This window comes from Oncorhynchus kisutch, linkage group LG7 (genome assembly GCF_002021735.2).
Source record: "Oncorhynchus kisutch isolate 150728-3 linkage group LG7, Okis_V2, whole genome shotgun sequence".
NCBI classification, from domain to species: Eukaryota; Metazoa; Chordata; class Actinopteri; order Salmoniformes; family Salmonidae; genus Oncorhynchus; species Oncorhynchus kisutch.
Window position 1 is genome coordinate 46,190,555 of NC_034180.2, and position 11,178 is coordinate 46,201,732.

Here is an 11,178-nt window from a genome sequence, read left to right on the forward strand (position 1 = left end):
TGATAACTTCTCAATGGCTTCATCTTTCTGTTTTAGATGTCTTACTAGGCATTTTTGAATGTCCTTTCAGTTAATAACTCTTTTGGGAAATGGGGCAGCATTTTCACTTTTGGATGAATAGCGTGCCCAGAGTGAACTGCCTCCTACTCTGTCCCAGATGCTAATATATGCATATTATTAGTAGATTAAGTTGCACTTCCTACGGCTTCCACTAGATGTCAACCATCTTTAGAAACTCGGATGACGATTCTACTATAAAGGATGGGCTCATGAGACCTCTTTGAGTCAGTGGTCTGGCAGAGTGCCTTGGTCTCATGACGCGCGCTCCCGAAAGAGTTACCTCCCGTTCCCGTGCTTTTTCTTCAGACAAAGGAGTTCTCCTGTTGGAACATTATTGAGGTTTTATGTTAAAAACATCCTAAAGATTGATTCTATACATCGTTTGACATGTTTCTAAAGGACTGTAATGGAACTTTTCGAGTTTTTGCCTGGACGAAGTGCCTGCGCCTCATGAAGATGGATTACTGGGCTGAACACGCTAACAACAAGTTGCTATTTGGACATAAATGATGGACTTTATGGAACAAATCAGTCATTTATTGTCGAACTGGGATTTCTGGAAGTGCCTTCTGATGAAGATCATCAAAGGTAAGTGAATATTTATGGTGTAATTTCTAACTTCTGTTGACTCCAAAATGGCGGATAATCCTCTGGCTCTTATGGGTTCTGAGCGCCGTTCTCAGATTATGCTTTTTCCATAAAGTTTTATTGAAATCTGACTCAGCGGTTGCATTAAACCATTGACTGTAGGGTATTTCCAAGCTCACCAAGTCATTCTGAAAGAGCCATGTCTTTGTCTCCACAGTGATGTGTTCTACAAAGGACAACTTAAGACAACACAGTTTCCCCCCATTACTCTAGATCAGGAATCATCAACTAGATTCAGTAGCGGATGGTCGGCGGGGCCGGAACATAATTACTAATAATTTGTAGACTGCAAATTGACACAGGAAGCACAAACAGATATAATGTTTGACTAAAACATAATAATTTCAAACCTTACTTACATTTGTATATGATCACATGTCTCTCCACTATGAGTGGAAATACTTGGGAACAGATTTCCCTAATTAAAATAACTTGGAGCTGATTTTCTTTCTTTTTTTTTCTCGGCAAACTTGGGGGGACAAATAAAATTTCAGCCCGCTGGCCCCCAGTTCGGGAACCCTGCTCTAGATTCTTCCCCACAATGTATTTTTTTTATTTTTATTTATTTTACATTTATTTTAGTAGGCAAGTCAGTTAAGAACAAATTCTTATGTTCAATGACTAAATATTAACTTTACCGAACCAAACATACATGTATTGTGTAATATGAAGTCCTATGAGTGTCATCTGATGAAGATCATCAAAGTTTAGTGATTCATATTATCTATATGACTCCTCTCTTTGGCTGGAAAAATGGCTGTGTTTTTCTGTGACTTAGCTCTGACCTAAAATAATAGTTTGGTTTGCTTTCGTCGTAAAGCCTTTTTGAAATCGGACACTATGGCTGGATTTACAACAAGTGTATCTTTAAAATGGTGTTGTAACGGCGTTCTTCGTTTGTTGAAAGAGAGTCGGACCGAAATGCAGCGTGGTGGTTACTCATGTTTTTAATGGAAAAAGTGACGGTACATGAAATAACGAATAAATACAAAAACAACAAACGGAACGTGCAACTTATTACAGCCTATCTGGTGACACTACACAGAGACAGGAACAATCACCCACGAAATACAAAGTGAAACTCAGGTTACCTAAATACGGTTCCCGAACAGAGACAACAAGAAACACCTGACTGATCGAGAACCGCCTCAGGCAGCCCAAACCTAACTAGACACACCCCTAATCAGCCGCGATCCCAAATACAACAAACCCCAATACGAAATACATTTTAATTTTGGGATTTCTGTTGTTTTGAATTTGGCGCCCTCCAGTTTCACTGGCAGTTGACAGGTGGGACGCTACCGTCCCACGTACCCTAGAGAGGTTAATCATATAAACGCCTTTCTTCTTTCCGGAGAGTTCTTGTCTGTGCGATGTACTGAGAACCCAGCTGCTTGAATGAACGGGGACAGTATATTCGGAGAGAGCCATGACTATGTGAAACAGAGTATGTTCCAGTCCCTGATGTCTCTCTGGAAGGAGATCCTCTCCCTGAGCTCATATACTTTATTGTCCAGAGACTGAACACTAGCCAGTAATATACTCTGAAGTGGTGGACGGTGTGCCCGGCAGCCTTTTGGAGCAGCCTCTGGAATAAGTTCAGTTGCCCTGGGGGGTACGAACAAAGGATCGAATTCAGGAAAGTCGTATTGCTGGTCATAATGCTGGTGAGTTACCGCTGCTCTGATATCCAAAAGTTATTTCTGGCTGTATGTAATAACACAAAAAGCGTTCTGGGCTAATAATGTCAGAAATAACACACACACAAAAAGATGCTTAGGATATAGAAGCAAGAAGAAATAACACACACAAAAATTCTGCAAATTTGCTTAGGAACTCGAAGTTGAGTGGTTTTGATTCAAAATCTGAGTTGTTGACCTATAGTATTACTGTAAAGTTAAGCTCCAATCAGATATCAGACCTACATGGTGTAATAACAACAGAACCTCTGTTTCCCAGAGGCGTGACAATGAGGGTTGGCAAGATCAACACATGGAATGCTGAATTCCTGAGACAACACAGAGGACATTCTTGCATGCAGTTGATAAGAATAGTCTCTTCGGGGGCTGCCCTACACACATACTGCCTTCAGAAAGTATTCATACCTCTTGACTTACTCTACATGTTTTGTTACAGCCTGAATTCAAAATGCATTCAAAAAAATAAACACACAATACCAAGTGAAAACATGTTTTTAGAAATTTTTGCTAATCTATTGAAAATAAAATACAGAAATATCTAATTTACTGTACATCATTATTTACACCCCTGAGTCAATACTTTGTAGAAGCGCCTTTGGCAGCAATTACAGCTGTGTCTTTCTGGGTAAGTCTATTAAAGCTTTCCACACCTGGATTGTGCAACATTTGCTCATTATTCTTTCTAAAAATAAAAACAATTCTGTCAAATCGGTTGTTGATCATTTCTAGACATCCATTTTCAGGTCTTGCCATAGATTTTCAAGTAGATGTTAGTCAAAACTGGAACTCGGCCATTCAGGAGCATTCATTGTCTTCTTGATAAGCAACTCCAGTTTAGATTTACCCTTGTGTTTCAGGTTATTGTTCTGCTGAAAGTGGAATTCATCTCTCAGTTGTCACGCCCTGACCTTAGAGATCCTTTTTATGTCTCTTTTTGTTTGGTCAGGGCATATGTTGGGGTGGGCATTCTATGTTTTCTATTTCTGTGTGTTTGGCCGGGTGTGGTTCTCAATCAGAGGCAGCTGTCTATCGTTGTCTCTGATTGAGAACCATATTTAGGTAGCCTTTTCCCACCTGTGTTTTGTGGGTAGTTGTTTTCTGTTTTTGTGTCTGCACCAGACAGAACTGTTTCGGGTTTGTTCTCTTTGTTGTTGTTCAGTTCTATTAATAAATCATGAACACTTCCCACGCTGTGCTTTGGTCCACTTCTTCATGTAACAATGACTGTGATATCAGTGTCTAGTGGAATGCAGACTGAACCAGGTTTTCCTCTAGGATTTTGCCTGTGCTTAGCTCCAGTCCATTTATTTTTTATCCTGAATAACTCCCAAGTCCTTAATGATTGCAAGCATACCCATAACACGATGCAGCCACCACTATGCTTGAAAATAGGAGGAGTGGTACTCAGTAATGGGCTGTATTGGATTTGCCCCAAACATAACACTTCTTATTCAGGCCCCAATTTTTTTCAGATTTACTTTAGTGCCTTGTTGCAAACAGGATGCATGTTTTGGAATATTTTTTATCCTGTACAGGCTTCCTTTTCACTCTGTCAATTGGGCTAGTATTGTGGAGTAACTACAACTGTTTTAAGGTCACCATTGGCCTAATGGTGAAATCCCTGAGCGGTTTCCTTCCTCTCCGGGCAACTGAGTTAGGAAGGACGCCTGTATCTTTGTAGTGAAGGGGGGAATTGATACACCATCCAAAGTTGAATTTTTTCACCCTATGCATTGGGAAACCTCCCTGGCCTTAGTGGTTGAATCAGTGTTTGAAATACACTACTCGACTTAGGGATGTTAGAGACAATTGTATGTGTGGGGTAGAGAGATAAGGGAAACACTATTAGTGTACTCAGAGTGAGTCCATGCAACTTATTAGGTGACTTGTTTAGCAAATATTTACTCATTCACTTATCAAATCAAATGTATTTATATAGCCCTTCTTACATCAGCTGATATCTCAAAGTGCTGTACAGAAACCCAGCCTAAAACCCCAAACAGCAAGCAATGCAGGTGTAGAAGCACGGTGGCTAGGAAAAACTCCCTAGAAAGGCCGAAAACTAGAGAGGAACCAGGCTATGAGGGGTGGCCAGTCCTCTTCTGGCTGTGCAGGGTGGAGATTATAACAGAACATGACCAATATGTTCAAATGTTCATAAATCAGCACCTCAGGAGTAAATGTCAGTTGGCTTTTCATAGCCGATCATTAAGAGTATCTCTACCGCTCCTGCTGTCTCTAGAGAGTTGAAAACAGCAGGTCTGGGACAGATAGCACACCCGGTGAACAGGTCAGGGTTCCATAGCTGCAGGTAGAACAGTTGAAACTGGAGCAGCAGCATGGCCAGGTGCACTGGGGACAGCAAGATGTCATCATGCCAGGTAGTCCCGAGGCATGGTCCTAGGGCTCAGGTCCTCCGAGAGAGAGAAAGAAAGAGAGAATTAGAGAGAGCATACTTAAGTTCACACAGGACACCGGATAAGACAGGAGAAGTACTCCAGATATAACAAACTGACCCCAGCCCCTCGACACAAACTACTGCAGCATAAATACTGGAGGCTGAGACAGGAGGAGTCAGGAGACACTGTTGCCCCATCCGATGATACCCCCGGACAGGGCCAAACAGGAAGGATTTAACCCCACCCACTTATCTATAAGAAAAGGTGTTGAATACTTGAAGATATTTCAGCTTTTAGTTTTTAATTCATTTGTAAAAATGAAATTTTTTCGAAAGAGAAAAAACTGAACCCGGCTCATTTGATCCTTTGACACAGAGGTCACATGGCAACAAGCCATGCTCAGCCTCTGGAAATATTCCCTGTTCTCTCCCTCCTCTCTCCTCTCTCCACCAGGCAGCAGGTAGTCTAGTGGTAACCGAAAGGTTGCTGGATCGAATCCAAGAACTTAAAGTTGAAATCTGTCTTTCTGCCCTTGAGCAAGGAAGTTAACTCTGTGTTCCCCAGGGGCCAAAGACGTGGATGGTTGATTATGGCTGCTCCCTGCACCTCTCTGAGTCAGAGGGGTTGTGTTAAATTTGAAAGACACAATTCAGTTGTTCAACTGATTAGGTGTCCTTTATTATAATTATCAACTCCTCTCTTGTTATTAGCAAGCTGCCTGCTAATGAATTTTTGTATCTCCCAATTTTCATGATAAGGTTTTATTATTTTTAGAATTAGTATGCCCGACATCAGAAATGCAGAAAGGAGAGAAAATAGAGAAGAGAAGAAGATCGGCTGGGGACGGAGGAGAGAATAGACTGACTCTGAAGTGGTGGAGGCTCGTCCATAACGGCCCTATCTATCTCCCTCTCAGTATGTGAGGGGGAATATGGGAGTATTCACAGAGTACTAAATGTAGAGATACAGAGATAAACAGGAGGAATGAGAGAACGAGGAAAATAAAGATTAAAGAAAGGGATAGAATGATAAAGAATATAAGGGATAGAGAGAAAGACAACATGCCTTGGTTAAAGAGAAAGACAACATGCCTTGGTTAAAGAGAAAGACAACATGCCTTGGTTAGAGAGAAAGACAACATGCCTTGGTTAAAGAGAAAGACAACATGCCTTGGTTAGAGAGAAAGAGAACATGCCTTGGTTAGAGAGAAAGACAACATGCCTTGGTTAAAGAGAAAGACAACATGCCTTGGTTAAAGAGAAAGACAACATGCCTTGGTTAGAGAGAACGACAACATGCCTTGGTTAAAGAGAAAGAGAACAAGCCTTGGTTAGAGAGTAACATTTTAAGAGGGTGAATAGAAAATAAAAAGAGAGAGAGAAATGCTTGTGGGAAACCAGGCCCTGGTCTGTTGCTACTGTTCCTTAGTCTAATTAATGTCCATGAGAGGGTGGTCTGGACACTACCTCCCTCCTAACCATAGCCGTGGGAAGTAGGGGTGCAGCACCCTTTGAAAAATATGAATACAAAAATACATAATTAAAAAAAGCAAAATATTATAATAATTATTATCTTCACAAAAGTAGTGCACTGGGCCTTTACTAGTCCTGTATTATCGGACCAATATAACCGCCTGTAGCATAGTGTCATGACGTTGCCCTCTTTGGGTACAGCGTCGTAAATTCCTGGAGGAGATTATCTCCTCATGGCCACAGTTAATAAAGAGGGTGAGTTTAATTGAGATAATTAAGGAATTTCTTCCACCTCACAGAACTGGAGAACCCAACAACATTTATGTTCTGGAGAAGGTATAAAAGATCGGTGAAGAATCCAGCTACTTACTGGTCCATTTGGTACAATTTTGTGAAACTCATGGGAGACAATACGGCCATATATAATAGCCTCATATATGAGCCTTAATCTAATTGTTGTATTAGATGAATGAGTGAGGATGATACTGTTTGTGAAATTGTGTAATGTGATTTTGGACTGTTTAACAATGAAGGAAACTCCAATTCCCTTTGGAGTTTAACTAAACCGCCCATGAACATAGTTATGGTCTGGCGTCCTGGGACAGACCCTTTTCTGCTCTTCCGAATAAAACCCCCACCAGGGTTTTCTATCACCAGACCATGTTTCTCTCAATTACGAGAGGACTAAGGTTGAGACCAGCTTACCTCAATAACGAGAGGGCCAAGGTTTGAGAGGAGACCGAGCTTAAGGTTTGAGTAGATGGCTGAATCTTTTAACCATACCACGTGGTTAAACTCTTAGACTATCGATCACAACAGAATAGAACAAGTCTTTGATATTAATTACTAGTCTGCAGCTAGGAATTCGATATCATTGAACGCAAAGACCGAGAACCGCCGAAACATCAATTCTATAACGACATGAATGAATGTCACTCTGAACTATCCATACTAACCACGACAGAGAGAGGGCGGACAAACTCTCCAACAGAAACAAACTTTTCAACAGAGATCCCGACGACACACTGAGCGTAAATATATTGATTGATTGCAATTGTTCCCGATTGAGTGAGTGTTCATGTGCAAAGGATTAGCATTTAAATTGTTATAATTATCAACTTTGTAGTGTCTCATCTCAGTTGACCCCCACTTCACTTTTTGTCCTCCAAGCCGCGATACCTGTTTATCCCACTAGGGGAACTCCGTTATCATTTCCTTGTTACTATCTACTGTTTGTTTATGCATTTCTGTGAATTACTTAGTTAGTAAATAAATGATTTTAATACAATTGATGTATGGATGACTCATAGTGAAGACTGGGTTTGTGCAGATAACCAACAGTTTACGATGTTTGGAATGAGACTAACGTGAGGTAAATAATAATTCATTAATTCAAAGACTAAGTGATCAGTTATTCAAATATCTGAAAGTTATATTAGGAAAATTATAACTTTGTAATCTGAATATTTTCCTTGGTGCCCCGACTTCCTAGTTAATTGCAGTTACATGATTAATCAGTTTAATTGCGTAATAATAATTACAGAGAGTTATTTGATAAATAAGTCTTCAGTTTTAATGATGCCAAAGACACGACAATTGGCATCTTTTTTTTCAGCCAGGTCTCATAGTTACGCCTACCTCTGAGTCCAGGTTGCAGTATACCAGCCTGGTCTCATAGTTACGCCTACCCCTGAGTCCAGGTTGCAGCATACAAGCCTCATCCTACTACTGTTTTTGTTATCATACCATATGAATAGAATTAACAACCAGAGAGAGGAGTTGGCTAACACTTCGATCAGACCGATAGCATCAATACATCAATGCCGTGTAAAAAGAATTGCAGTAAAACTTTTTTCATTATGTAACCCAACATTTTCTGTGGATATGTGTGCAACAGAAGTTCCACAATCACCTTTTGCTACTGTTTCTGTCAAGTCTCCGTAAAACTATTTGATGCATATGTTGGATAAATCACACCACACAGAACATAGAACGCACTGACACTGCCTCTGCAACACAATGCTGCAAGGCAAACGCAGGAAATGAATGTACTTCCGGAGTACCAAAATGCAATGACGTTGACGGAAAGCTCAAACAGACTGGGTAAGGTTGCTAGGCCTTTACTTTTTAATTTCTATCTTTGAGGATCACATCAGGTCGTTTTGATCTGAAGCCATATGAATATAGCTTGTATCAGCTGGTGAATGTCCTTATTATAAGACTGTCACAATTAAAGCTACAGTCTGGGATTGGTAGATACATTTTTGGTGCTCTGTTCATTCATTTGAAAGGGGTTAGCCAACTTTTCCCTTTCCCTATCCCTATCCCTCAGCGGTATACTAAAATAAGTGGTTAGGGTGGCCACTTTGTTGTTTTTTAATTGCAGACTGTAGCTTTAAGGAGTGATGTTCTTCCACAGTTTTATAGAACATACCACAGCTTCTTCTCATCAGGCCCGCCCTAAAACGTTTGGCGAGGCGGCATTTGACACAGCACTTTTCAATCAGCCACAGCACTTTTGATCTAGTTTAATAAAATATATTGATGCAAAATGTTTTAAAAAGTGGCAAAGTTATGTTTTTCGATTTGCCTCACTCCTTCACTTCAGAGTGCTGTTGCAGGCTCATTGCCTGTCATGACCAATCAGATTCAAAGAAATCACATGTCACGCGGGGCGGGTACAACGCTCAAGGCGCGCCCTCCACTTTCCTTTGGTATTTATTTAACCTCATGATAACACCACTCTTGACAGACACAAGCAATAACTCTTGCATAAATGTAGCAGCCTAATGAGCCTATACACCTAAACATTAGCGATCTGTATTGTTTGGAAACAAGACTATTTTTCAGTCTGATCAACTGTAACAACAGCAGGCTAGTCTAGCTAGTCTACTATGCGCCCTGTCCCTCTGGTAAACAAATGGGTAACATTGTATATTTATATTTGGTTTATATTCAAACTTGGGCTGACAAGACTACCTAGACTTTTCCAATCTAAAATTATTAACTGGAATTATCAATGGACATAGACTGTGAGTACACTATGCAAACTTGCATAAAGCAAGCTCAGCCCTGTGAGTTTTATTGTAAAATCTTGTTGCTTTCTCTTTCATATGAACAAGTACAAGGTTGCTCCAAGGCCAGGAGTTATTTTTTTTAACCATGAGACCTGATTAGAAAAGCTCTGGTCCCATCATAGCACATACTAAACCTTTTTACAACAGATTAATCATGTCATACTGTGTAAGGTCCGGAATTTTACCCGGTTATGTTACAAGACCAGGAAAAACCACGGGCCCGAGAATCTTTTTTTCGCCACACCACTTTGGGACCTGTGGTGCTGACCTTGAGGCTGACCTTGGCCCCTAGTTTCTCCTAAAGGCTTTCCAGACCTGCGACGTGAATTGGGGACCACGGTCGGAAACAATGTCCTCCGGGAAGGCCATAGTGCAGTAAGACCTGCAAGAATAGCGTCTCAGCGACCTGGAGAGCGGTAGGTAGACCAGAGAGAGGGATAAAATGGCAGGATTTAAAGAATCTGTGGAGAAGCTGGGGGCCAAGGTCAGCCTCAAATCCGGGTACCGGCCTCAGTCCAATGGGCAGATGAAGAGGACCAACCAGGAGCTGGGAAGGTTCCCAAGGAGTCACTCCCAGGACCGGCATGGGGAGTGGGCCTGGTTTCTTCCCTGGGTGGAATAAACCAGAACTCACTTTGTCACTCCTCCACCGGGCTGACTCCCTTCCAGTGCGTCCTGGTATATCAGCCGTCCCTGGCTCTTTGGACTCTGAGCCAGACCGAGGCCCCTGCAGTGAACGAGTTGTTCCGAAGCACAGAAGAGGTGTGGACACCACCCATGTGAGGTGCCAGCGCAGCATCAGAAGGATCAGGCAGACCGCCACCACAGTGAGGTTCCCGTTTTCTATCCTGGTGATCACATCTTACTCAGAAAATTAGATGTAGCCTATCACAGTGCCATCCTCTTTGTCACCAAAGCCCCATATTCTACCCACCACTGCAATCTGTATGCTCTTGTTGGCTGGCCCTCGCTTCATATTCGTTGCCAAACCAACTGGCTCCAGGTCATCTATAAGTCTTTGCTAGGTAAAGCCCCGCCTTATCTCAGCTCACTGGTCACGATAACAACACCCACCCTTAGCACGCGCTCCAGCAGGTATATTTCACTGGTCATCCCCAAAGCCAACTCTTCCTTTGGCTGCCTTTCCTTCCAGTTCTGCTGCCAATGACTGAAACAAATTGCAAAAATCACTGAAGCTGGAGACATATCTCCCTCACTAAATTTAAGCATCAGCTGTCAGAGCAGCTTACCGATCACAGCACCTGTATACAGCCCATCTGTAAAATGCCCACCCAACTACCTCATCCCATATTGCTATTTATTTTTGCTCTTTTGCACCCCAGTACCTCTACTTGCACATCATCATCTGCACATCTATCACTCCAGTGTTAATGCTAAGTTGTAATTATTTTGCCACTATGGCCTATTTATTGCCATACTTCCCTAATCTTACTACATTTGCACACACTGTATATTTTTCTTTTTTCTGTTATTGACTGTACGTTTGTTTATGTGTAACTCTGTGTTGTTTTTGTCGGACTACTTTGCTTTATCTTGGACAGGTCGCAGTTGTGAATGAGAACTTGTTCTCAAATGGCCTATCTGAAATAAAGGTGAAATAAAAAAATATATGTCTCTCCATCAGGAACCTCCTGCTCCGCCTGCCCTGCCGGAAGCTGAGCTCCCAGTTTGTGGGGCCCTTCAAGGTCCTCCAGAGGGTTAATGAGGTAACTTACCAACTACCAGAGCTCACCCTATTTTCATGTTTCCCTCCTTATGCCGGTGGTTCTCTCCTGACATCATGGGAGTCAGCTTCAGTACC